This window comes from Rhinichthys klamathensis, unplaced genomic scaffold (assembly GCF_029890125.1).
Source record: "Rhinichthys klamathensis goyatoka isolate OS25496 unplaced genomic scaffold, OSU_Roscu_1.1 h1tg000191l_1, whole genome shotgun sequence".
NCBI lineage: Eukaryota > Metazoa > Chordata > Actinopteri > Cypriniformes > Leuciscidae > Rhinichthys > Rhinichthys klamathensis.
Window position 1 is genome coordinate 10,281,161 of NW_026606717.1, and position 25,547 is coordinate 10,306,707.

The window sequence follows — 25,547 nt, forward strand, 5'->3', positions numbered from 1 at the left end:
ACCATTGGACAGGCACAGAGCTGCAATATGGCGGGCTCTTCGAGAACATTATCAAACTCAGATGGATCCGAAGATGCTAAAAGGAGAACCAATAGGAGATGAAGAAAATCTAGTCTCCTATGTTCAAAGACAGTCAAGAAAATGGAAGCAAGAGCTGGAAAGAGACCCTGAGCGAGATCCAGTAATAACAGCACTGTTCAGATCCGCCATAATTGACGCCATGCCTCCCTCTGTAAAAGCCAAGCTGGAAGATGTGGTCGGGTTAGGCTCAAAGACATTAAAGGAGTTCAACGACCATGTGGCTCACGCAGTGGAACAGTACAGGAAGAATGAACTAAAGCTGAAGAATCAAGAAAGAGAGCTTCAAAGAAAATTGACTCAGCTACAACTGGATGAACTGATTAGTAAAAAGAAGAAAGTACAGGCTGCAGTAAAGGAAGTTGAAGATCAGTCTGCAGTGATGGCTGCTGTGAACATACCAAGTCAAGTGCCACAAGTTGTACAGCAAGCACCAGCCAATATGGGTCAGAACACTCTGCATAACGCCAGCCAACCACAACAACCAAGTGCACCCATTGTGATCTACCTTCCTGAACACCAAGACAACAGAAACAGAACAATGCCAGGAAGAGGAAGACAATACAACAACCAGCAGAGAATCCCAGACCAACAAGTCATGTGCTGGGGATGCAACCAGCCTGGACACACCAAGAGATTCTATCCAGTTAACCCATGGCCTCAAGGTGAATCGCAAGATCAGATGAATCAACCATGGCAACAGAGACCTCAGAATCAACAGCACCAAGTATCAGGAGCCGTCAACCCATGGCGTGGTCCAGACCAAGGATACTAGGGATGCCCAGAAAATCCTACGGGGAGGGGTCAGCTGCCAATGTTATCATCCAATGCTGACCAAGAACCTATGCTGCGGGTTAAAATAGAGGACAAGATAATACCCATTATGCTTGACACAGGGGGAACATTCACATGCTTGAGCCCAAATTATGCCTCTCACCTCCCCAGGTCTGGAAAATATGTCAAGACAGTAGGATTTTCGGGACTGACGCAGCTAATCCCAATGAAGGCCCCAGTCAGCATAAAAGTCAAAGACTCTGAAATAAAAATTCCTGTACTAGTGTCAGATCAAACGCCAGTCAATTTGTTGGGTAGAGATGCGATATGCAAACTAAAATTACAGATATGGTGCTCTCCTGAAGGGATATACATAGAAAATGCAGATATAAAACAGATGACAGTTATGGGTAGAGCTGAGCAACAAGAACCACAGACAAACATATTCTGGATAGGGAATATAGATTGGGGAGTAGGGGATACACTTGAAAAATGGGGAAGATATATAAAAGAGCAACTTCAGAAACCAGTTCCTCCAGAAACTGAATTCCATTGTACAATGAGATATGATCCCCTTAGAGATCCAAAAATGGAAAAAGAGTGGTTAGAAGGAACTAAAGGACAGACTGTGTGTCTGACTTCAAATTATATAATTGTAGGACCAGAGGGAGCAGCGTTACAAATTGAACACTGTGAATTCACTAATATTTGGTTTAGAGTAGATGATTCAGTACCACATGTTACATTATTTATAAATGAGGGGAGTCAAGCACAAGATCTAGGCCCAATGATGTTAAAGGCAGAAGGAAGGCTTTGGGAAGCCACTGATAACCCTTTCATTTTTCAAACAAAAGATATGACACATCTTAAAATCATCTGCACAACCAAAATGGTAGGGATTCCAAAATTGATAGTTGAGACAGTAGAGAAAAGCGAAGTCTAGAATGGATGAGCTTATCTCAGCAATGGAACAACAAGTGCCTGCACAGTTATGGTCAAAACATGACACAGATGTAGGCCTAGTTAGATCAGAACCCCATTAGAATTGTAGTTAAACCAGGAGTTAAATTATCAAGAAAGCAACAATACCCATTGAAACGTGAAGCAGTGGAAGGGATAAAGAAAACAATTGATGGATTGGTTAAGGCAGGAGTACTGATTGAGACAATCAGTTATTGTAATACCCCAATTTTACCAGTTAAAAAAGCCAACAAGTCAAAGTGGAGGTTAGTGCACGACGCTATTGACGAATGTTCCACCTGCTGCTAATTATTTCACTGTGATTGATCTCTGTTCTGCATTTTTCAGCGTTCCATTAGCGGAAGAAAGCAGACACCTTTTTTCCTTCACTTACCAAGGTAAACAGTATACATACATTAGAATGCCTCAAGGATTTAAACACTATTTACACTCATCATAAGACTGCTGAATTATTAGAAAGAGGACGATTTGTTTTGACACAGGCCAGATGCTTAGCATATTCTACATTGACAACTTATCCTGATATCATGATAAAGCGATGTACCACAACAAATCCAGCTAATTTTATAGGGGGAAGGAACACCTCATGAGTGTATTTCTGTCTCTCTAGCTTTTACTTATCTGAGACCAGGTTTGGAATCAACACCAATTGTTGATGCAGACGTAGATTATTTTGTTGATGGCTCATGTTTTAGAGACCACTTAGGTAACCATGCTGGTTTTGCTGTTGTACAAAAAGATGGAGACAATTTTACTCCTGTATTAAGTCAACATTGTGAGCAACCTTGCTCAGCACAATTGGCTGAACTTAAATCACTTACTGAAGCTTGCATATTGGCTAAAAACAAAGCAGCCAACATTTATACTGACTCTGCATATGCCCATGGCGTATGTCATTTATTCGGTGCAGTATGGAAGCAAAGAGGATTTAAAAAGTGTGATGAAACCCCAATTCAACATGGAGACCAAATTACTAAATTGATTACAGCTATGATGTTTCCTAAAAAATTGGCCATAATTAAATGCCAGGCCCATAAGAAAGGTAATGACTTTGTCATCAAAGGCAACAATGTGGCTGATATGCATGGAAAACAAGCCTCTGGATGCCAATTAGCTGTAATGGCACCCTAAGTCCTGATACAGCCTCTCCCCACCGTAGAAAGTATTGCCCAAATGGAGTCCATAGCAACACCACCTGAGATATACCTATGGCAGCAAAGGGGGGTGACAAGAGATTCAGACAATATATGAAGATCACATGAAGGCCACATGATAGCCCCCACCCCATCGCTTAACATTTTAATTCCGGATTCCCACAGTTTTGATCACTGTGGAAGGGGGGAAATGATAAGGAAGATAAAAAGGCAAGGATTTTGGTCCCCATACTTACAAACAAGGATAGATTAATTTTTTAATGGATTTTGGTCCCCATACTTACAAACAAGGGTAGATTCATTTTTTTTAAATGAATGTGAAATTTGTTCAAAAAATAATGTCAGAAAAGGAACAGCAATCCCAATAGGCTCTATTCCAGTTCCAGAAGGATCTTTTAAGCATCTAGTAATGAATTGTGTAGACATGACCGAATTAGTAAGAGGAAGAAGATACATGTTGGTTATTATAGACAGGTTACAGCCAAGATGGATTCCATATGAGTTTAAAGCTAGAGACGAGGCAGCAGCAGGACTTGAATATGGATAACGCCAAATAAGAACATATATTACAATCAGGATACTGACTTGATTCCATGTTTGGATCATGGAAAGAATGGCTTATTAAGGTGGGAATAATAATAGCAATGACTATTGGTGTTGTTTTTGTGCTGCTCTGCTGTATTGTGCCTTTTCTCAGATCCATGCTGGCCAGTGCAGCTGCAAAACAAATGATCAATGTGTCAGTGAAACCATCAGGCATTGACATTGGATGCACCAACTCAGGAGTATATCCAGTTGGCCCAGGCTTGGACGAACTGGATGACTTCCTGTGAGAGGTTGGGTGAAGAAGCAAGGAATAAGGGTACCTTATTACTTTTGATTTTGATAATCTTTTTACTCTGTTTTTGACAAGATAGGGAGATAGCCCCACTGTGTATTTTGATTTGGGGATAAAATTAGTTAAAACAATTAGAGCATGGGTAGAGTAGGAAGTTAGTTAGAGGGTTTTTTCTACATTCCTTTGGTTTTATATAAGGGCCCTTATTTCCTGAATATATTTACTCATATAACCAATATAATCTTTTTGCATGTTTTACTTATATAATCATACGGAAGAAATTTTATATATAATCACACTAACTGTCACAATTATGAATATGTGTTTGAGAGGGGACGATAGAAGGTTTAAAGCAGGTCATTGCCCGTGGTACGAGGTAATGCAACAAGAAATAATGGGAAAAAGATAAGAATGTTTTTTATTACTATTAATCACTTTATTCACTTACTAAACTTTTATATTTTTGAATACCTTATATATTCCTGTAACAAGTCAAGAAATTTAGAACTTACATGCATTAGACCATTGGAACATGTATATAGTTATAAGTGCAAAAGAGGAATTATTTGCAAGCGCGGTCATCGTCTGTTGAAGAAACAAGAGCTGACTCAACTGGTGGTTTAAAAACCCGCTGTCTGCTCCAACACCAGATAGCGCCCCTGACTGGACTGGGGCACCTCTGGCAGCGATGGAGCAACCCAGATAGCACTCCAGGCCACCGGAAGCGCCTGCGCAGTTCCTCTGGCAACGTGGGACAGCTGCTGGAATTCAAGTTCATACACTGTGATTGTGTTATTGAATGTTTGATAACCTGAAGTAATGCATCCCCTTAAACTGATGATGTGACAGGAAGGTGAGATCTTTTACTCCACTCTAGCCAATTGGGGGTGGAGATGTTTGGTCTTACTCTTCCTCCAGAGTGTGCCCTTATGATGAAGGTCTATTGATAAAGTTGGATGGTCCAGGTTGGCCATGTTTGAAAGGTAATGCAGAGAGAGATCTGTTCATGAGCACACACCCTGGGTAAGAACGGTTTGAAGGTGGGACTAGAGAAAGTCCCAAAGGGGGGATGTGTTGGGGAATTTCATTTGTCTCATACATGTCTCATACATGGGTCTGAATATAAAATGCTGTAATGTTAGAGAAAACCAGGTCTGAATGCTGTAATGCCAAGCAGAAAAACTAGGTCACAGGGCATGTGAGGATAGGGCACATAAGGACATGGACAAGAGAGTGGAAAAGTACCCAAAAGACTTGTAGCACAGATGCAGGTGTTGGGAGGCACTGGAAGAGAAACATATTGTATACAATGTAACGATGTACCACCAAGAAAAAGATACTGAAACAAGATGTCCATTGAGTAAACGACTGCTAAAAGCAAGAGGTCCATTGTGTGAAAAGAAAAACTAATACAGATGCCCATTATGTGAAAAGATACTAATACAGATGCCCATGGTGTAAAAAGATACTAATACAAACGCTAATTGAATACTAAAGATAAGAAAAAGGTATAAGACTAGAGCACTGGCCCATGAAAGATCAGATGAGTGGCCGTCATCTCACTTTGTTGAACTGCTCAATAAAGTTATTCTTCTGAGACCTGAAACTTCGACTCTGAAAGATTTCTTCTGAGACCTGAACCAGACTTTGAAGAATTGAACCAAAGATCGAGAATTTGCCACAACAATAGTAACTTTGAACTATTTAACCGAAAAACGCTTCAGTGCGCCGGCGCACTTGCAAAGTTTAACAGGTTTTAACTCTCACTACTTCAGCCAGTAGAGCACTGTATAATATAAGCACGGCGCAGCTGGTAAAAATAACTCAACGATTGTGTCGTCGCTCTAGCCGCGGCACGACGTCGCCAGTTAGCTGCACTGTAGCTACTTAACGTTACCGTATTATTGCGTTATTATAACAATGAGATAAGTACAGCACATGTTATGAAAAATAGAATTTAAAGACCGTGTAAAGTGAATTCAGTAATTTTCTTCTAAACACATTAAATAGGTCATAATGTAGCCTATTTCTCAACAATGTGTAAAAAGCATTTCAACCATTTTGACACCTAACGTTAACGTTAATTTCATGAACCTATCGTTATTTTTAATCATTTCAAACTGTCTGGGTGGTTAATAACACTTTCTTCTTTAGTCTGACAAACTCAAAACACATATTTATTTTGACTTTACACAGACTTTGAACTAGTTAGATGTTTTCGCGATAGCGTAAAGTTAGCTAACGTCCATGACAACCACAATTACCACAGCTAACACTAGTCTCAACGTAGTGTAAGGGGTGTACAGTCAAAGACCCAGAACCAGATATGAAGAATGAAGACCCGGAGTCAGAATTATAAAAAATTAAAGAAAAGTTTTACTGAAGATAGTTTGCATTTTCATCAGCAGAAGTCAGCTTCAAGACTCACACAGGAGTTCGTAGGCCGCCTCGCTTACAGTTACAAAGATCACAGCAGTTATACCATTTCCAAGGTCTAAGCTACGTCATTGCTTACAGGTTGAATGATTCTCATTGGCTAAGAAACATGAAAGCCTAAACAATTTAACACATGTGAGGAGATAGGGGTGCCTATCGCCATTAGTAAAGATAGTTGTCGTCCACTCATTGGATTTAGGTCTGTGGTGGCCTCGCAGGTTAGAGAAGGGCGCCGGGGTGTCTGGTCCGACCGTCCAGAACCTACATAGAATGTCATACGCACACACACAAATAACAGACACTAGCAAATAACAGCTCCCATCAAGGCTGAAGAGAGTCTGAGCTCCTTATTATCAGTTAAGTATACCAAAACATAATGCTAAAACATTCACTCGTTTGGGAGAAAAACAGATCACTGGCATTTACTCCCAAGGAAGGAAATATACTGGAAAGAATACATTTTAATACAACAATTAAAGTTTGACAGTAACGCTCAATATAGCTTGACTATATGTCCAGCGAAGAATCATATGTGCCCACGCTGCCTTTAGGACCCTCTAACCTTTCTACTGATCCCAGAGAAAGAGACAAACGGCCTTGTGGGTTACGTGGCCTTCGTGTCCTGCGTGTACTACGTGCAATCTCAAAGTAAGATTGGAATGCACCTAAAAGAAACTGGTTACTTGCATCCATGCATTTAAGAAAATATAATTTCACAAGCACAAGAATATAAAAATTATTATGTGATAATGAATATATTTGATTATTGATTTTTATAAAGGAAGTATATAACCATTCAAAATGATATATGATTATATATGTATTTGAAGAGGCAAGGGATTTTGACCAACCCTTCAGTAGCAACTATAAGCCATGGTAACTTTTTCAGCAAATGGTGCTAAACTAGCAACGGGGACATGGACACAGAAAATATTACATTATATCAACACTGAAAATACTCGCTTACCTTGAATACACGACGAAGTTGCACCGAAGAAGCACAGGCCAAAACGGATCGAGCGCGAAGTGTCGGTTATTTCAAATGACTGTTGTGAGAAAATTCCAGAAAAACTGCAGGGGGGAGGGGCCGAGGGGGGACCCAGAACATAGGTTACTCTTTGAAAAATAACCCAGAAACTCAAACAACCCAGGAATTGGGTCAAAATATTAGCCCTATAACCCAGAAAATGGGTACTCTCTGAAAAAATAACCCATAATTTTAACCCAACACAAATAACCCAGAAAATGGGTTGAAGAAATAACCCAGGAGTTTTTAGAGTGTACCTGTGTGTGTTTACAGGGGTTTCATGACAGATTCCTGCCCTAACTGTACATGTGTATCAGACACCTGTGTGTGTTGTTTACAGGGGTTTCATGACAGATTCCTGCCCTAACTGTACATGTGCATCAGATACCTGTGTGTGTTTACAGGGGTTTCATGACAGATTCCTGTCCTAACTGTACATGTGCATCAGATACCTGTGTGTGTTTACAGGGGTTTCATGACAGATTCCTGCCCTAACTGTACATGTGTATCAGACACCTGTGTGTGTTTACAGGGGTTTCATGACAGATTCCTGTCCTAACTGTACATGTGCATCAGACACCTGTGTGTGTTTACAGGGGTTTCATGATAGATTCCTGCCCTAACTGTACATGTGCATCAGACACCTGTGTGTGTTTACAGGGGTTTCATGACAGATTCCTGCCCTAACTGTACATGTGCATCAGATACCTGTGTGTGTTTACAGGGGTTTCATGACAGATTCCTGCCCTAACTGTACATGTGCATCAGACACCTGTGTGTGTTTACAGGGGTTTCATGACAGATTCCTGTCCTAACTGTACATGTGCATCAGACACCTGTGTGTGTTTACAGGGGTTTCATGACAGATTCCTGCCCTAACTGTACATGTGCATCAGATACCTGTGTGTGTTTACAGGGGTTTCATGACAGATTCCTGCCCTAACTGTACATGTGCATCAGATACCTGTGTGTGTTTACAGGGGTTTCATGACAGATTCCTGCCCTAACTGTACATGTGCATCAGATACCTGTGTGTGTTTACAGGGGTTTCATGAGAGATTCCTGTCCTAACTGTACATGTGCACCCGACACCTGTGTGTGTTTACAGGGGTTTCATGACAGATTCCTGTCCTAACTGTACATGTGCATCAGACACCTGTGTGTGTTTACAGGGGTTTCATGACAGATTCCTGCCCTAACTGTACATGTGCATCAGATACCTGTGTGTGTTTACAGGGGTTTCATGACAGATTCCTGCCCTAACTGTACATGTGCATCAGATACCTGTGTGTGTTTACAGCGGTTTCATGAGAGATTCCTGTCCTAACTGTACATGTGCATCAGACACCTGTGTGTGTTTACAGGGGTTTCATGACAGATTACTGCCCTAACTGTACATGTGCATCAGATACCTGTGTGTGTTTACAGGGGTTTCATGACAGATTCCTGCCCTAACTGTACATGTGCATCAGATACCTGTGTGTGTTTACAGGGGTTTCATGACAGATTCCTGCCCTAACTGTACATGTGCATCAGATACCTGTGTGTGTTTACAGGGGTTTCATGACAGATTCCTGCCCTAACTGTACATGTGCATCAGACGACTGTGTGTGTTTACAGGGGTTTCATGAGAGATTCCTGTCCTAACTGTACATGTGCATCAGATACCTGTGTGTGTTTACAGGGGTTTCATGACAGATTCCTGTCCTAACTGTACATGTGCATCAGATACCTGTGTGTGTTTACAGGGGTTTCATGACAGATTCCTGCCCTAACTGTACATGTGCATCAGACGACTGTGTGTGTGTGCACACAGGGGTTTCATGACAGATTCCTGTCCTAACTGTACATGTGTATCAGATACCTGTGTGTGTTTACAGGGGTTTCATGAGAGATTCCTGTCCTAACTGTACATGTGTATCAGATACCTGTGTGTGTTTACAGGGGTTTCATGACAGATTCCTGCCCTAACTGAACATGTGCATCAGATACCTGTGTGTGTTTACAGGGGTTTACAGGGGTTTCATGTGAGATTCCTGTCCTAACTGTACATGTGCATCAGATATCTGTGTGTGTTTACAGGGGTTTCATGACAGATTCCTGCCCTAACTGAACATGTGCATCAGATACCTGTGTGTGTTTACAGGGGTTTCATGACAGATTCCTGCCCTAACTGTACATGTGCATCAGACACCTGTGTGTGTTTACAGGGGTTTCATGACAGATTCCTGCCCTAACATGTGCATCAGATACCTGTGTGTGTTTACAGGAAAACGTGGATGTGTTTGGTCGCTTCTAACTTCATCTCTGTTTGGCCCATATACAATGAATGGGGCTAAGCTAACTGCTCTCAAAGTTCTCCGCCCGACAGAGCGATTCAGTGCACGCACTGAGACGAGAGAGGTATGTATCAACTCGTCTTAGATAAGAGAATAACATAGTTTAATATGAAAAAACGGTGGAGTATCCCTTTAACCTCAAACGGCTTTGAAGGAGTCTATGCATGTCTCGTGTGATTTAATTAACAGGAAATACCTCATGGAGGAGAAGAAACTCAAAAAAGCCTGCTGCTTTGAGGCTTCCAGGTGGACTATCGGCCGAATGAGAACCAACGTATGCATACCACCATATAATAAGTTATACAAATATTCTTTAAACTGTGCCCTTTTGTTTACTGTTGTACTTACTTGGAATTTTGTTTCTAGGAAATTCCCAAACAGACTAATGGTAATGACTGTGGTGTTTTCATCTGCAAATATGCAGACTTCCTTTCTAAAGGAAAGCCACTTGATTTCAGACCGGTACATGACCAAGCTACAATATTTATATTTCTCACAAACCTGATTCTTAACACTTGTTTGACTTTATCAATAACCATCTATCCACTAACACACTAGTATCTACCCCACTCTAAACTTAGGACTAACACTTAGTACAGTAACAACATTGAACACCCTAGCAACTGTATCATTGTCTCACTGATATATCTTTAAAAGCTTTTATTTTTTGTCAAAATCCATCATCAAAGTTTGTCTGTACATGATTGTTCTCTTTCTATGTAGTGTGACATTCCTATCATACGAAAGGTGATGGTGTGGGAGATTGTACATCAGGAGATCCTGTAAAGATTGTGTCCTGACCGGAGACATCCAAAAGCTGAGGTCCTGCCTTGTTCTTGTCACCGGGTGAACAAACCGGGAACCAAAGAATGGTTGACTTGTTTCCAGGGGGAAGAAATGCCGGTGTAACACCGGGCCGGCTCTGTTTTTACCCGTCATGGCCGCCGATCATAACAAGCGCCAGCTGAAGCCCGTGAGTAGCGCTTCATTGAACCATGTGCTCGGGAAGAAAGCAGTATAAAGAGAGGGGCTTGAAGCACAGTGAGGGCGGGAAAATGCTCTGGCAATAGGAAAGCTCCACAGGAGTGCTCGAGGGGATGGCGGCAGTGACCGTGAGCGGCGGCAAGTGTGGAAAGCTGAGGTTTAATGCCTGATCGGTGTTCCATGTTGGGTCCCCCGAGGCATGCTCATTAAGTGAGTCCTTTTAGAAACCACGAACAGCAACGCAACGAAGTAAGTGAGAAAGTCATACAGAGGAAGAAGGAGAGTGACTGGCAGAAAAGAGAGTGGAAACCCGCTGCAGGATTCACGTGATCCACCGAGGACAAGTTAAGTGCACCCCTTTATGATTCACCTCTTGGAGAAAAACACATGTGAAGATTGCCATCACCAGTGTACGACTAACCTGTGTTTGTGGGCAGAGTGTGTTATCCTGTTGACAGTAACAGTAGCGGCTGGGAAGATCGCTGAATCCATGTTTATCTTCTGAGTCCAATATTCTGTGGTTCATACATCCTATGAAGAAAAGAGAAACGAGTTGATTAATCGCTGTGAAGATAGAGTGAGTTTGCAGTGTCTAAAAGAGTGAATTAAACGTGTGGAGATTTACAAGAGTGATTTATGCACGAGTGTGGTGAGATCAAACAACTGTCTTTGAGTTTCTGACGGATGAAATTGACCCATAACTTTGAAGATTCTTTCGAATTGATCTGTCCCCTCAGCTGTGTCCAGGTCCCTGAGATTGTGTGCAGGGTGCAGGGGAGAAAAGCTCAACACACCTTTAAAGCCACTCTCTGTCCCACGAGCTGACTCAACGAGTCTGTCGACGAGAAAAGCCACTGTCTGTCCCACGAGCTGATTCAACGAGTCTGACGACGAGAAAAGCCACTGTCTGTCCCACGAGCTGATTCAACGAGTCTGACGACGAGAAAAGCCACTGTCTGTCCCACGAGCCGATTCAACGAGTCTGACGACGAGAAAAGCCCATGCCTGTTCCTGCTTTTATTCTTTTATAAATTTAATAAATACGTACCTTTTTTTTACTTACCTTGGTTGTCTGCCTCTGGTGTCTGCTCCTCCGGAGTGTGGTAAATAACCCTTGGCCTTAACATCGGTGACATTCTGCTTGCTTGTTAATATTTGATATTTTCTTTTTTAATAAAGTTGAGAATGAACAACTCATTTTCAGTATGTTGTTTTAAAATAGGAGTGGAAAAGAAGTTAGTAAAAACCTAAGGTTTAACAGCGTATGTGTATTAGAATATATATATATTAGAATATATAGCTTTTATTTTAACTTGTCTAAAGTCTGTGAGCTAATTAAAGCAAGCAACTTTATTTTTATAGTACATTTTCAAACAACAGACGTTGCTCCAAAGTGCTTTACAAAAATAACATTAAAATCATACAACAAAACAAACATAACTTATTTATTTTCTTTAGCTTTTGAATAAGTTTTTAAATAAGACTTAAAAGTGGCCATTGAAGGAGTTGATCTCACGTGGAATGGGAGACTATTCCAGAGTTTGGGACTTACCACAGAAAAAGCACAATCTCCTTTTGATTTTAACTGACAAAGAGGGACCTTTAAAAGCTGTTGATCGGATGTAAGGAACTTAGCTATAGGAAATATTAATAATCAATAACTTGTTATGATTAATTATGCATATTTGGGTCAGTTAATTGGATTAACTTGACATGGCTAAATTAATATTACAATCAATTACTCAGTTCGTCCAACAAACTATTTTGATCATTAATTTATTCTAAGAAAAGGGTATCTTCCATGGCCACAGAAGAACAATTATTTCTTAGCATGTACAGCGCTTTGAGCATGTAGCAAGATCAAGATTGTAAAAGAGACTTTGTCTGCAAGCAGTAAATCTCACATGAAACCCCTGTAAACACACACAGGTATCTGATGCACATGTACAGTTAGGACAGGTATCTCACATGAAACCCCAGTAAACACACACAGGTGTCTGATGCACATGTACAGTTAGGACAGGAATCTCACATGAAACCCCTGTAAACACACACAGGTATCTGATGCACATGTACAGTTAGGACAGGAATCTGTCATGAAACCCCTGTAAACACACACAGGTATCTGATGCACATGTTCAGTTAGGGCAGGAATCTGTCATGAAACCCCTGTAAACACACACAGGTATCTGATGCACATGTACAGTTAGGACAGGAATCTCACATGAAACCCCTGTAAACCCCTGTAAACACACACAGGTATCTGATGCACATGTACAGTATAGGGCAGGAATCTCTCATGAAACCCCTGTAAACACACACAGGTATCTGATGCACATGTACAGTTAGGGCAGGAATCTGTCATGAAACCCCTGTAAACACACACAGGTATCTGATGCACATGTACAGTTAGGGCAGGAATCTGTCATGAAACCCCTGTAAACACACACAGGTATCTGATGCACATGTACAGTTAGGGCAGGAATCTGTCATGAAACCCCTGTAAACACACACAGGTATCTGATGCACATGTACAGTTAGGGCAGGAATCTGTCATGAAACCCCTGTAAACACACACAGGTGTCTGATGCACATGTACAGTTAGGACAGGAATCTCTAATGAAACCCCTGTAAACACACACAGGTATCTGATGCACATGTACAGTTAGGGCAGGAATCTGTCATGAAACCCCTGTAAACACACCAACCCAGTCTCATATAAAAATGTACCCTACTACGTTGGTCCAAAGTGCAAAACGTAGAGGGGTTACAATAATGGCCCTTAAATTGTATGACTGTTACATTTTTTTGGCTTAGTCTTCTCCTATTGTTTTCCGTCAGAGTCACGTGACTTTCAAGATTCCGGCTGTGAGAACCAAAAACATGGCGGACATTTCTTTCATGTTTAGTGAAAAAAACTGTATTTTGAGTTAGTTTCTGCATAAAAATAAGTTTTGGTTACATTTCTAGCGAGAAATATATATTTTATTTTCATAATATCCACTCAGTGAGTGTACATAATCACCTGTTTGCTCGTTATTGAGAATATTTTTCAGATCTCGCCAGAATAATGTGAAACTGTTACGTTTTGGTTGCTATTACATCGACGCTGCTATTTGACTTAAGTTTCTGCATAAAAATAAGTTTTGATTACATTTCTAGCGAGAAATATATATTTTATTTTCATAATATCCACTCAGTGAGTGTACATAATCACCTGTTTGCTCGTTATTGAGAATATTTTTCAGATCTCGCCAGAATAATGTGAAACTGTTACGTTTGGTTGCTATAACATGGACTATTGGCATATTTTGACTTAGTTTCTGCATAAAAATAAGTTTTGGTTACATTTCTAGCGAGAAATATATATTTTATTTTCATAATATCCACTCAGTGAGTGTACATAATCACCGCTTTGCTCGTTTTTGGGAATATTTTTCAGATCTCGCCAGAATAATGTGAAACTGTTACGTTGGTTGCTATTAAATTGACGCTGCTATTTGACTTAAGTTTCTGCATAAAAATAAGTTTTGATTACATTTCTAGCGAGAAATATATATTTTATTTTCATAATATCCACTCAGTGAGTGTACATAATCACCTGTTTGCTCGTTATTGAGAATATTTTTCAGATCTCGCCAGAACAATGTGAAACTGTTACGTTTGGTTGCTATAACATGGACTATTGGCATATTTTGACTTAGTTTCTGCATAAAAATAAGTTTTGGTTACATTTCTAGCGAGAAATATATATTTTATTTTCATAATATCCACTCAGTGAGTGTACATAATCACCTGTTTGCTCGTTATTGAGAATATTTTTCAGATCTCGCCAGAATAATGTGAAACTGTTACGTTTTGGTTGTTATTACATCGACGCTGCTATTTGACTTAAGTTTCTGCATAAAAATAAGTTTTGATTACATTTCTAGCGAGAAATATATATTTTATTTTCATAATATCCACTCAGTGTAATCACCTGTTTGCTCGTTATTGAGATTTTGCAGATCTCGCCAGAATGTGAAACTGTTACGTTTTGGTTGCTATAACATCGACGCTGCTATCGGCATATTTTGACTTAGTTTCTGCATAAAAATAAGTTTTGATTACATTTCTAGCGAGAAATATATATTTTATTTTCATAATATCCGCTCAGTGAGTGTACATCACCTGTTTGCTCGTTATTGCGAATATTTTTCAGATGTCGCCAGAATAATGTGAAACTGAAACGTTTGCTATAACATGGACTATTGGCATATTTTCACTTAGTTTCTGCATAAAAATAAGTTTTGATTTCATTTCTAGCGATAAATATCTATTTTATTTTCATAATATTCACTCAGTACATAATCACTCGCTTGCTCGTTGTTGCGAATATTTTTCAGATCTCGCCAGAATAATGTGAAACTGAAACGTTTTGGTTGCTATAGACGCGAGATATATATCCAGCAGCAGCAAGACCAGTTGTAAAATTGTAGTTGTAGAGATTGTAATCGTAGTTGTAGAGTTCCTGGATCAAGTTCACAGTAGGTGGCGGTAATGCGCTATCTATCTATCTATCTATCTATCTATCTATCTATCTATCTATCTATCTATCTATGAAGGAGAGAGATGATCTGTCAAGCTTTTTACAAACACAGCATGTGTTCTCTGGTTTTCTACAAAGTGGGAGACTTTCAGGCTTTTGAACAATTTTTAATATAACGTTACTGTATAACAACATACATAGCTTATAGAAAACAACAATGGGATTGAATGTGATTGGGATTTATTCATTCTTGGTGTTTTCCTCCGTCACCCACTGTGTCGGCCAAGTTTTCCCACTGTAATTAAAAGAGATTGTTATTAATTTAGGTCTTTACATCAGCCATGAATTTAATTCAAAACAATCATGACAAGGTTAAGGGCAATGAGGAGCAGCAAGCCACCCCTTCATTCAGTAGGTTTATAAACTTACAGTAGCCTGATAACAGTCAATTGCCTGCCTATGGTAATATTTTGGTTAAGGTTTGAATCTGCATTACCTATGGTCTAGCCATTTATTTGAAATCATATACCTCTGCTCTGAAGGTATCCATTGTAAAAGACCTTTTATACTTTCTGGGACCTCTCAAAGTACTTTTACAATTTTCATCACTACCACCCTTTTACAGACACATTCATACAGAACTGTTTGCAGACAGGCTTTGGAGATTGGATTCCCACGTATTCACACACCCAATGACACACTGGGGGGAAAGTGTGGGTTCAGTGTCTTGCCGAAGGACACTTTGGCTACGTTCACACTGCAGGTCTTAATGTTCAGTTCCGATTTTTTGAAAAAAAATGATTTTTTTACAAGGCCGTTCACATTTCCAATTAAATGCGACCTTTTGTGATCTCCTGTGTGAACGCGAAATGACCCAGAAGTGACCCGCATGCGCAGAAGAGTACTCAACGGTCAACGACGTCACTTGTTGTTTGCGGAAGTAGCTAAATGGATGTCAACAGTGGAGCTCGTTTAGCAATATTAAAGTTATTTTCACAACAGAGCCAGCACACTTACAATCTTCTCGTTTTAAGAAGAAAATTAAACAGAGAAACGTGTGGGTGCGGTGTCGCAGCCAGGAGTGGTGGGATACTGATGTGAGTGGCTTCACTGATACAGAATTCATCAGTAACTTCCGAATGACCAGATCCACCTTCGATTATGTTTGTGAGCGCCTTTGATCAACTCTGTCACGGGAAGAGACACGTCTGCGGCGGCCCATAACAGTGCAGAAACGCATTGGAGTTGGAGTGTATCGGCGAGCTACAGGTGCGTGCAATGACGTGTGTGTTGGATATATGTGACCTGGTCGTTCAGATTGCAGTCGCATTTCAAAAGATCGGATACATATCGGATTTGGACCACATACCCAATTGGCCTGGGTCGCATTTGAAAAGATCAGATCTGTGTCGTTCAGACTGTCATGAAAAAATCAGATACAGGTCGCATAGGGGCAAAAAAATCGGAATTAGGTCGTTTCAGCCTGCAGTGTGAACGTAGCCTTTGACACACTGAGCCACAGCCGCCCACAAATACAAGCCAAGGCTATTACTTTGTTTTGAAGAACTAAGAATTAGGCTATTCCAATCAATATGGAATATGATATGATAAATTGTACATACCAAAGTGAACAGGGCTCCCATTCCACGAGCTTCATTTGAATCCCCTGTAAAAACATCAAAGTTGGGGGGTTAAGGGGTTTCCAGATGTGGTGCTGCAATTCCACCGACTACAGAGTACATCTATAACTTTTATAAATTACTCTAAAGCTAACCTTCTGCATTTTGCAGCGGATCACCCTCTTCACTGGGTAGTAAGGCTCCTTTTCAAGGATTCCATGGTTACAATCTGAAAGAGCAAAAAAAAAAGTACATGAGTTTGACCTCATACATCATCAATATATAAAAAAATTATAATTTGACAGGCTACACATGATATATTTATGACCTAAGTATATCTGGCTAAGGCAAAAGAATCACTGTATTTGAAGTCTGATTTGAAATGGTGAAATGTAAAACTAGTAAAGCTTGATAACCTTTGGGTGATTGTATCCCCCTCAGTTTCTTCCTTTTGTCTGAGGCTGCAGAATTCTTCTGCTTCTTTTTGTTTTTTGCAGACATATCTGTTGAGATTAAAGAAATTTATCTGTGAAGAGCTGTTATTACAATGAATACTGGTCTAAATACCTTTATTCCAATAACAAATATATAATGTCACATTACAATTGGAAAGATATTTGCAGGGCACTCATTGAAATACATGGACACTGTTCAACCATATGCTGTGTGGTCACTTATTCACTCTACTAAGGGTTATAGAAAGATGTACAAACAGGTGATCAATTCAAGGAAAAGCCTGGAAGATGAGGGGAAAAACAATGAATGTAGTTCCTCCTACACACATCACCTTTGTCCTGTAATTTTAATATTGATGGGAGATGTGTCTTCAAGACTGATAATGTTTCAATTCACACTGACAGGGCACAGTGTCTCACAAAATGATTTACTAAGTATGAAGATTCTGTCAATCTGATTCAATGTGTTTTACAAACCCCAAATCCAATTAAGCTGGGTCAACTGTAAAACGAAAATAAAAACACAATACAATGATTTTCAAATCATTTTCAACCTATATTAACAGGACAGGGACAGGATCTAGACTGGGAATGTTTGGAACATTCCACCGGTGAACAGGTTCATTAAAAACACATGAGTGTCATGATTGGGCATTAAAGGGGCATCCCAGGATTCATTCACAAGCAAGTCATCCTTGGTTGTGAATGACTGAGTCTTCTGGGGATGCTATGTGATGGTGGGAATCACAACTATAAAGGATATTAACATGGGCTCAGGAACACCTTGGAAAACAATTGTCAGTTAACACAGTTTGTCGCTACTACAAGTGCTGTGAGTGCTGTACACATTTAAAATAGTTTATGGAAATCATGGACGTCGTGTTCCTCGGGATAAAAAGGAAGAGGACCTCCCAGATTGTTACCAGTGCTAAGTTCAAAAGCCATGGGGGTGTGTTAGTGTCCATGGCATACCCATGCTCCATGACATTCAAAATGAGTGTATCTTTGCAAACAAACAATAAAGCTTTTCAGTTTGAACATTAAACATCTTGTCTTTGTTGTATATTCATTGAATATAGGCACTTCACTGGAATAGGAGTTTGTATGATCCTCAGGGGCCAAATTTAGACTGAAGTGAATTCTATACAGCTAAGAATGAGGCACCAAACACCTGCAGCAGACTTTGGATGTGCAACAGTACTCTCCATAATCATCAGTTCCTGCATAGATTGAAACTGTTCTGGTTGAACAGTAATTCATTTGCCAAAAGTTTTTGCTTCAACATCTGTCAATCATCCTGTCATGAATTTTTAAACGTTATATTTCCCTTTAGTAATATTTGAAAGGCAAGTTATCCAGACCTACATATTACAGTAGTTACTTGTATAACACCTCAGAAGTCACCTCACACTAATCAGTCACTTGTTTTTTTTTCACATTTAAATACATTTCTTCATTTAGAGTATTATTTCAGTTTAAGAAGGAGAGACGTATGAAATGTTTAACATGGTTATAAAGTATATCCTGATTAAATATATGAAAAATAATATATTTTTATTCTTATACACGACTAGCAATTGAAGCAGGATTTATATGCTGTTTGAAAATATCAGCAGAACTTACTGCGTTTCTGCTGAGGTGGTTCTGTGGTGGGCTGGATGGGAGGACCGGTGGTGGGCTGGATGGGAAGAGGACTGGTGGTGGGCTGGATGGGAGGACCGGTGGTGGGCTGGATGGGAGGACTGGTGGTGGGCTGGATGGGAAGAGGACTGGTGGTGGGCTGGATGGGAGGACCGGTGGTGGGCTGGATGGGAAGAGGACTGGTGGTGGGCTGGATGGGAAGAGGACTGGTGGTGGGCTGGATGGGAAGAGGACTGGTGGTGGGCTGGATGGGAAGAGGACTTGTGGTGGGCTGGATGGGAGGACCGGTGGTGGGCTGGATGGGAGGACTGGTGGTGGGCTGGATGGGAAGAGGACTGGTGGTGAGCTGGATGGGAAGAGGACTGGTGGTGGGCTGGATGGGAGGACCGGTGGTGGGCTGGATGGGAGGACCGGTGGTGGGCTGGATGGGAAGAGGACTGGTGGTGGGCTGGATGGGAGGACCGGTGGTGGGCTGGATGGGAGGACTGGTGGTGAGCTGGATGGTGGACTGGATGGGAGGAGGACTTGTGGTGGACAACTGGTTAGTACAACCTGTACAAATGGTACAAAAAGAGGAAATTATTTACCTCCTGTAATAAGAACAAATGTCCCCTTTTTCAAGCAGTGACTGTGCTCCATAAGGAAACATCCAGTACATTTGTCTTTTGTATTCTTCTGTCTAGACATGCTGCCCTATGGACTATATGCTCTCTATCAAACTGAGGTGAGGCTGATTTTGTACTCTGGTGCAAATTGTAGGATCTCATTACCCTATGTGAAGTGGAGATATGTGTTTATAGTTTTTTGAAGTTGAATTGAGCAATGCATCGAAGTTGAATTGAGCAATGCATCTTACTGTTGACTCTTTTGCTATGTATGGCAGACAATCAGTGAGCTATGTGGCTCAAACTAAGAAACTAAGTCTGCAAACAACAGTTATTTTCATAATCTAAAAGATGATGTATGAATATATATATATATATATATATATATACACATACATATATATATATATTCTAATGTAAGACTCTGAAAGCAGAGCATTTTTTATTAAACAATTATCAAAATTGTTGGTGATTAATTGTATAATAATCTCAAATATCAAATAATTGTCGCAGCTCTAAAAGAAAAATCAGTAACACTTTATACTAATGATCCATCAATAATAAGTAACTATGCAGGAAGTAATGCAGGACTAATGAGTATTACTACATTAACACTTCAGCTAATATAGAAACAAGCTTAACTAATCAGTAAGTAATATCAAATTTAGGAGAGAGTTCATTATTAGGTAATCTATAATTACTTAATGAGATAATTAAGAACTAATAGGTAATTATGACAAATTATAAATAACTAATTAAAGGGACACTGTGTAGGTTTTTAGGTATTTTATTATCTGAAATCAATATTTTTATTCTTAAATATGTCCTCAATGGTGTACAAATACCTCTGCAAATTATCTGACTTATCCTCGTAAATTAAGAATTTATTATCTTTATGTACATGGGACGGGTAGGTTCACGGAGGCTTCCATGTCGTTCCGCCATCTTGAAAAACTATAATAGCAGAGAGGGTCAAAAAGTACCAACCAAACGCGTTTCCACAACGCGTTTTCGTTCAGAGCCAGCGTCATGTAACTGAAAGCAGCAGAACCGGAGGAGCAGAGCTGAGAGGCGCTGGTCACTGCCCCGGCAAGTTTAAAAGGCTGCATTGCTTCTCTTCTCTGCCTTGGAAACTTTCAATTCTATCAAGATCGTCTCTTGTAGCTGCCGCGGGCATCTTTGTCGTCGTGGTATTGACTCTCGCTCTCCTCCTCTTCCTCGTCGTCCACCTCTACTAGACGACAGCGCCGGGTGATTCTGTCAGCAGTAAATAGGCTACTTTTAAAATAATGTAACTCACGTTTGAATGCCTTTTGTTTGTGATCCGATGTGGATTCTGATCACCATATAAGGTAGAAATATTTATACGCGAGTAAAAGACTATATTGCACGCTAACCATTAACGTTACCATAGTAAACAAAATAAACGCTTGAAGATACGCATAGTAAAAAAAACATAGTGAACGTTTGAAGAAATCAGACGAATCATAAAGGTTATCACAATAATGTTTTTATTTTATCTGTCAGATAGCCTACGTCTCGTCTCTTTATACCGGACTATCATAAAATAAAGCACATTTTTTTTCCCGGGAGCTTCCTCTGTTTCTCTGACGGAAAATATCTGTAACGTTAGCCTACTGGGAGTCGAGAGAGTGCTAAAGCTCCTCAGGTCGTATTATTGGTGGCATATATTTGTAGAAATTATCATTCTTTTTAAATGTGATATATGTCCTGTTACTACCAAATAAACAGAAACAGACGCGATTGAAGTAAGTGTGTCCTATTTCTTTTGTGAAACCTAACGGTAATTTATTTCTGTGTGACTAATGTGCAATTTTGACATACATTAATTCATGATCAATGTATCGCCTTTTATTGTAGACCTGGTAAAACATCGATGCTTGGGTTTTAAATAGTCAAGTAAACAACAAAAATGCCAGCAAACGGTCGCTTTTATCATATTTGTTTTGCAATGCTGTTTCCATTTCTTTCTGATTAGTTTTCTGATAACACGGGCGTGTTTTATTGAAGCACCGCGGAGCTTCTGGCCTGACAGTGGAAACGTTCTTCTGATCCACTGCCTCTCTGTCCTCTCCCTCTACTGTTGAATCATCTGATGATGATGATGATGATGATGATATCTAATCTAACAATGCACGTACTTAAGAAAATATAACGAATAAATAAGCATAAATACTAATTACAATGGTTCATGTTTTTCACAGTCAGTAATTCATACTGTAAAGTTGCAGTTTGTTTGAAATAACAAACCTGTTCACCCAAAGGAAAACTCGACGAAGTGCTATTAGAAGACGTCCTGTCAATAGCTTTTTGGTACATAACGGCTACCGTAGATGCAATACACATTTGAAAAAGCGAGGCGCTGGAGAGCACAATTCGTTTGAATGCAAAATACAATTTCACCGCTAGATGGGAGTAATTCCTACACAATGTCCCTTTAAATTAATAATCACAACATTAACGTGTTTGATACGTTAGCAATTAGTCTTTTTTTTACTCTCAACATGGTCATAAAATGCATCACTAATTACTCAAGTGTTACCTAGTCACTCTTCAAGGACTACTAGTGATCTGGACCATTATTTTAAAGTAGAAAAAATATGTTTTTCACTTTAAAATAATGGTCCAGATCACTAGTAGTTCCTGCATAGTGACTAGGTAACACTTGAGTAATGAGTGATGCATTTTATGACTACATTCAGAGTAAAACATATGACTGATCATGTCTCAGGCACACGATAATGTTCTTTATAATTAGTCAGTTAGTTAACAGTTAATTATGAGGCTTAGGCTATCTCATTAAGTAATTATTGCTTACTTAATAAGGAACTATCTCCTAAATTTGATAGTACTTACTGATTAGTTAAGCTTGTTTCTATATTAGTTAATAGTAGAAGCTGAAGTGTTAATGTAGTAACACTCATTAGTCCTGCATTACTTCCTGCATAGTTACTTATTAATGACTGACAAACTATTATTATAAAGTGTTACCGAAAAACCTATTGGATAAAGCAAAGACCAAATTTGATGAACAGGTGAATAGCTATTTTTGGTCCACTGTGGTTTGCCCTGTGGCACCGCTACCAAGACAATTCCCTACTGTAATTGCTGTGTCTGTGCCACATTTATTTTAATGTTGACTGTAGTAAGATTTTAAATAATCGAACACACTTACTATTAATTAAAACTTCATATAGAGCCTTCATCCTGTCAAGGCATTTTTTAGAATGGTCTGACAGCTGCCATTTTGGCTGGAGGACTTGTGCGGACCAGGTTTTTTGCTTCTTTGTTTTCTTTGCAATGAAGACTATGGCCTTGTACCCCAATGTGTTTAACTTTTCGACCTGAAAAAAAAAAAGATATATATTATATAATATATACAGAAATATAAGGAATTATAAATGTCTGAAACTTTGTGGGCTGTAATTATTTAAATAATAACTACAGACGCTAAACACATACCAAGACAGATGCCTCATCAATAACATGAGAGGTGGTTTGGTTTTTGTTTTTGTTTTTCAACCATGTCTCCTTTCTGGCCTCAAATTTCTGGAGTTTTTTTGCCAGTCTTTGCTTTCTTGGCTATACTGACTGGCAATATTTGCAGGTCTTGGTGGCCACACCAATAGCTGCTTTGCAGCTCACGCAGGTTGTTACTGTTGATCCTCTTGGCATCTTAAAACTAGAATATAAAAACAATCAACATTTAATGAGAACCAAAGTGACAAAGGCACTTGATTATTTAAGTGTTACATTACAAATGTTGGTAATTTGGCCTAATTGGCTTTATGCACAGCTGCACTACTTCCTGAACTTAAGCCAGCTCCTTGTTTCCTGTCCGCCATTATTGGACAAATTGATTAATTCAGGTGTGCCTGACCTCAGTAGTCACAGCAACAATAATCAGACACACCTGAATTAATCAAGTTTGGCCAATAATGTCAGACAGGAAACAAGGAGCTGGCTTAAGTTCAGGAAGTAGTGCAGCTGTGCATAAAGCCAACGCAAGGCTGCTCTTCAGTTTCCGGTTGGGGAGATTTAAAGTGGAGGAGAACCGAGGAAAACGGGATTATGGCAGAATCTTAAAAATGTACTGTCCTCCCGTCTTTGAAACAAAACTTTAATACGTTTAGATGTAATTTTGTATAGTTATGTTTATCATTTAAAAAAGAAGCATACACACAATGAGGGGTGTCTGTTTTTGTGACTAACGTTTCTTAAGTATAGCCATAGAGTATGAAAACCAATATAAGTTCTCGGTATAGCATTGGATTCTACGATTGGCGGAAGAAATCAAACCGGAAATACCGCCGCGCATAGAGCACATTCGGTTTTTATGACCTGTGTGTCAGCTGTTGCAGTGCTTTGTGGGATTTGAAGTATGAGTGAGTGATGGGAGTGCGAATTACCGCGGGCTATTAATGATAGACGTATGAAATTATACGATCACGGAAAAAAATATCGATATATGACTTTTAGTCCATATCGCACAGCCCTACTACATATTCTATGCAACAATAACCCATACTCCATAGTTGATTTCTGATTTAATCTAGTATTGGAGTAAATACACTTTTCAATTTATAATTCTGACCTCGGTTAGCACATTGCCGCCAACTCCAGCTAACCTTAAATGCGGTGGCTTGAAGCTGGGTAAACCCCTATGTCATTAAACACATTCCTATAAATTAATGGTGATACATAATTAACAAATGATGGTTTAGACAGCGCTAATTAACTTTATTATTCAGGTTCCGTAAGTATGTTATGTATTCATTACCTACCTTTGAGAGTGTACTGAACAGTATGATCATGGTCGGTCGGATAGAGCGGACACACCCCCCTCACTCAGTTGTCAATCTGCTGATCTCTGTGCCTCTGTGATAGGGCAACCCACTTGTCAATCAGCGACCTCTCGCAGCTACGATGCCACTTTTGTGACACTTAAAAAAATAAAAAAATAACTTTTGTACTTTAACCATTTTTTTTATCAAAAGAACTATGATAAGATTAATTATTTTTCAACCTCAGACTAATTGGCCTTGGCTAATTTCGCTAATCTTGAAAAATAGAACACAGAACAGAAGAACAGAACACAACACCCCCCAGCCCCCACCCTTCTTGAATATGGTTTATGAGGACACAAATCTGTATAATGACATGGGTATTACAATGTAAACATGGTTTATGAGGACATTTGTGTCCTCATAAAGCAAATGGCTTACAAACATAGGCCTACTAAATGGTGTTTTTTGAAATTTTCTGTGACTGGTAGGTTTATGCAAGGATAACCTAACACAGTCATTCAAATAATTTATATCTGCCACAGCAAATAGGCTACACAATGCATCAGGTGTTATATTTTAGTAGACAAAAAAGTGTGAGTAGAGCTTTATTGGTTATTTTTGTTAATCAGCCAGTGTTCGTGGGTCTGGTGGACCTACTCAACAGATGTTTATTTTATCCCAATTAAAAGCAATATAAACAGCATTTATGGTTAATATTTTCCTTTGTTATATCACATTTAAGAATTGCAACCTTGTGTGGGAAAGGCAGGGGTAGAAACACAAAACTCACTTTTGCACTCACACTCTCTCACACTTCTCTCTCTCTCTCTCTCTCTCTCTCACACACACACACACACACACACACACACACACACACACACACACACACACACACACACACACACACACGCACATACACACACACATGCACACACACACGCACACACACACACACTCTCTCTCTCTTGTACATCTATCTTTATGAGGACATAATAGCCTATTGACACAATACAATCTCTAGCCGCTGACCCTAACCTTACCCATCACAACTAAGTGCCTAACCCGAACCCTTTCCTAAACCTACCCTTGACCCAATTATAACCTTATCCCTAAAACCAAGTCTTGACCCTCAAACAGACATTTAAAGGGGTCTCAGAAAGTGAGGACCGGCCAAAATGTCCTCACTTTACTTTCTTCTAAAACACATTGGAGCGAGGAGTTGTACGAGTACACACACACACACACACACACACAGGATGCGTAATTTTTGTGTATGTGTG

General features: G+C 39.7%; 1 pseudogene; it reads right to left on the reverse strand.

The window, feature by feature from the left end:
* Positions 1-15,383: 15,383 nt before the first annotated feature.
* On the reverse strand, positions 15,384-23,162 carry LOC130095618 (platelet glycoprotein Ib alpha chain-like; annotated as a pseudogene).
* Between the last annotated feature and the right edge of the window lie 2,385 nt (positions 23,163-25,547).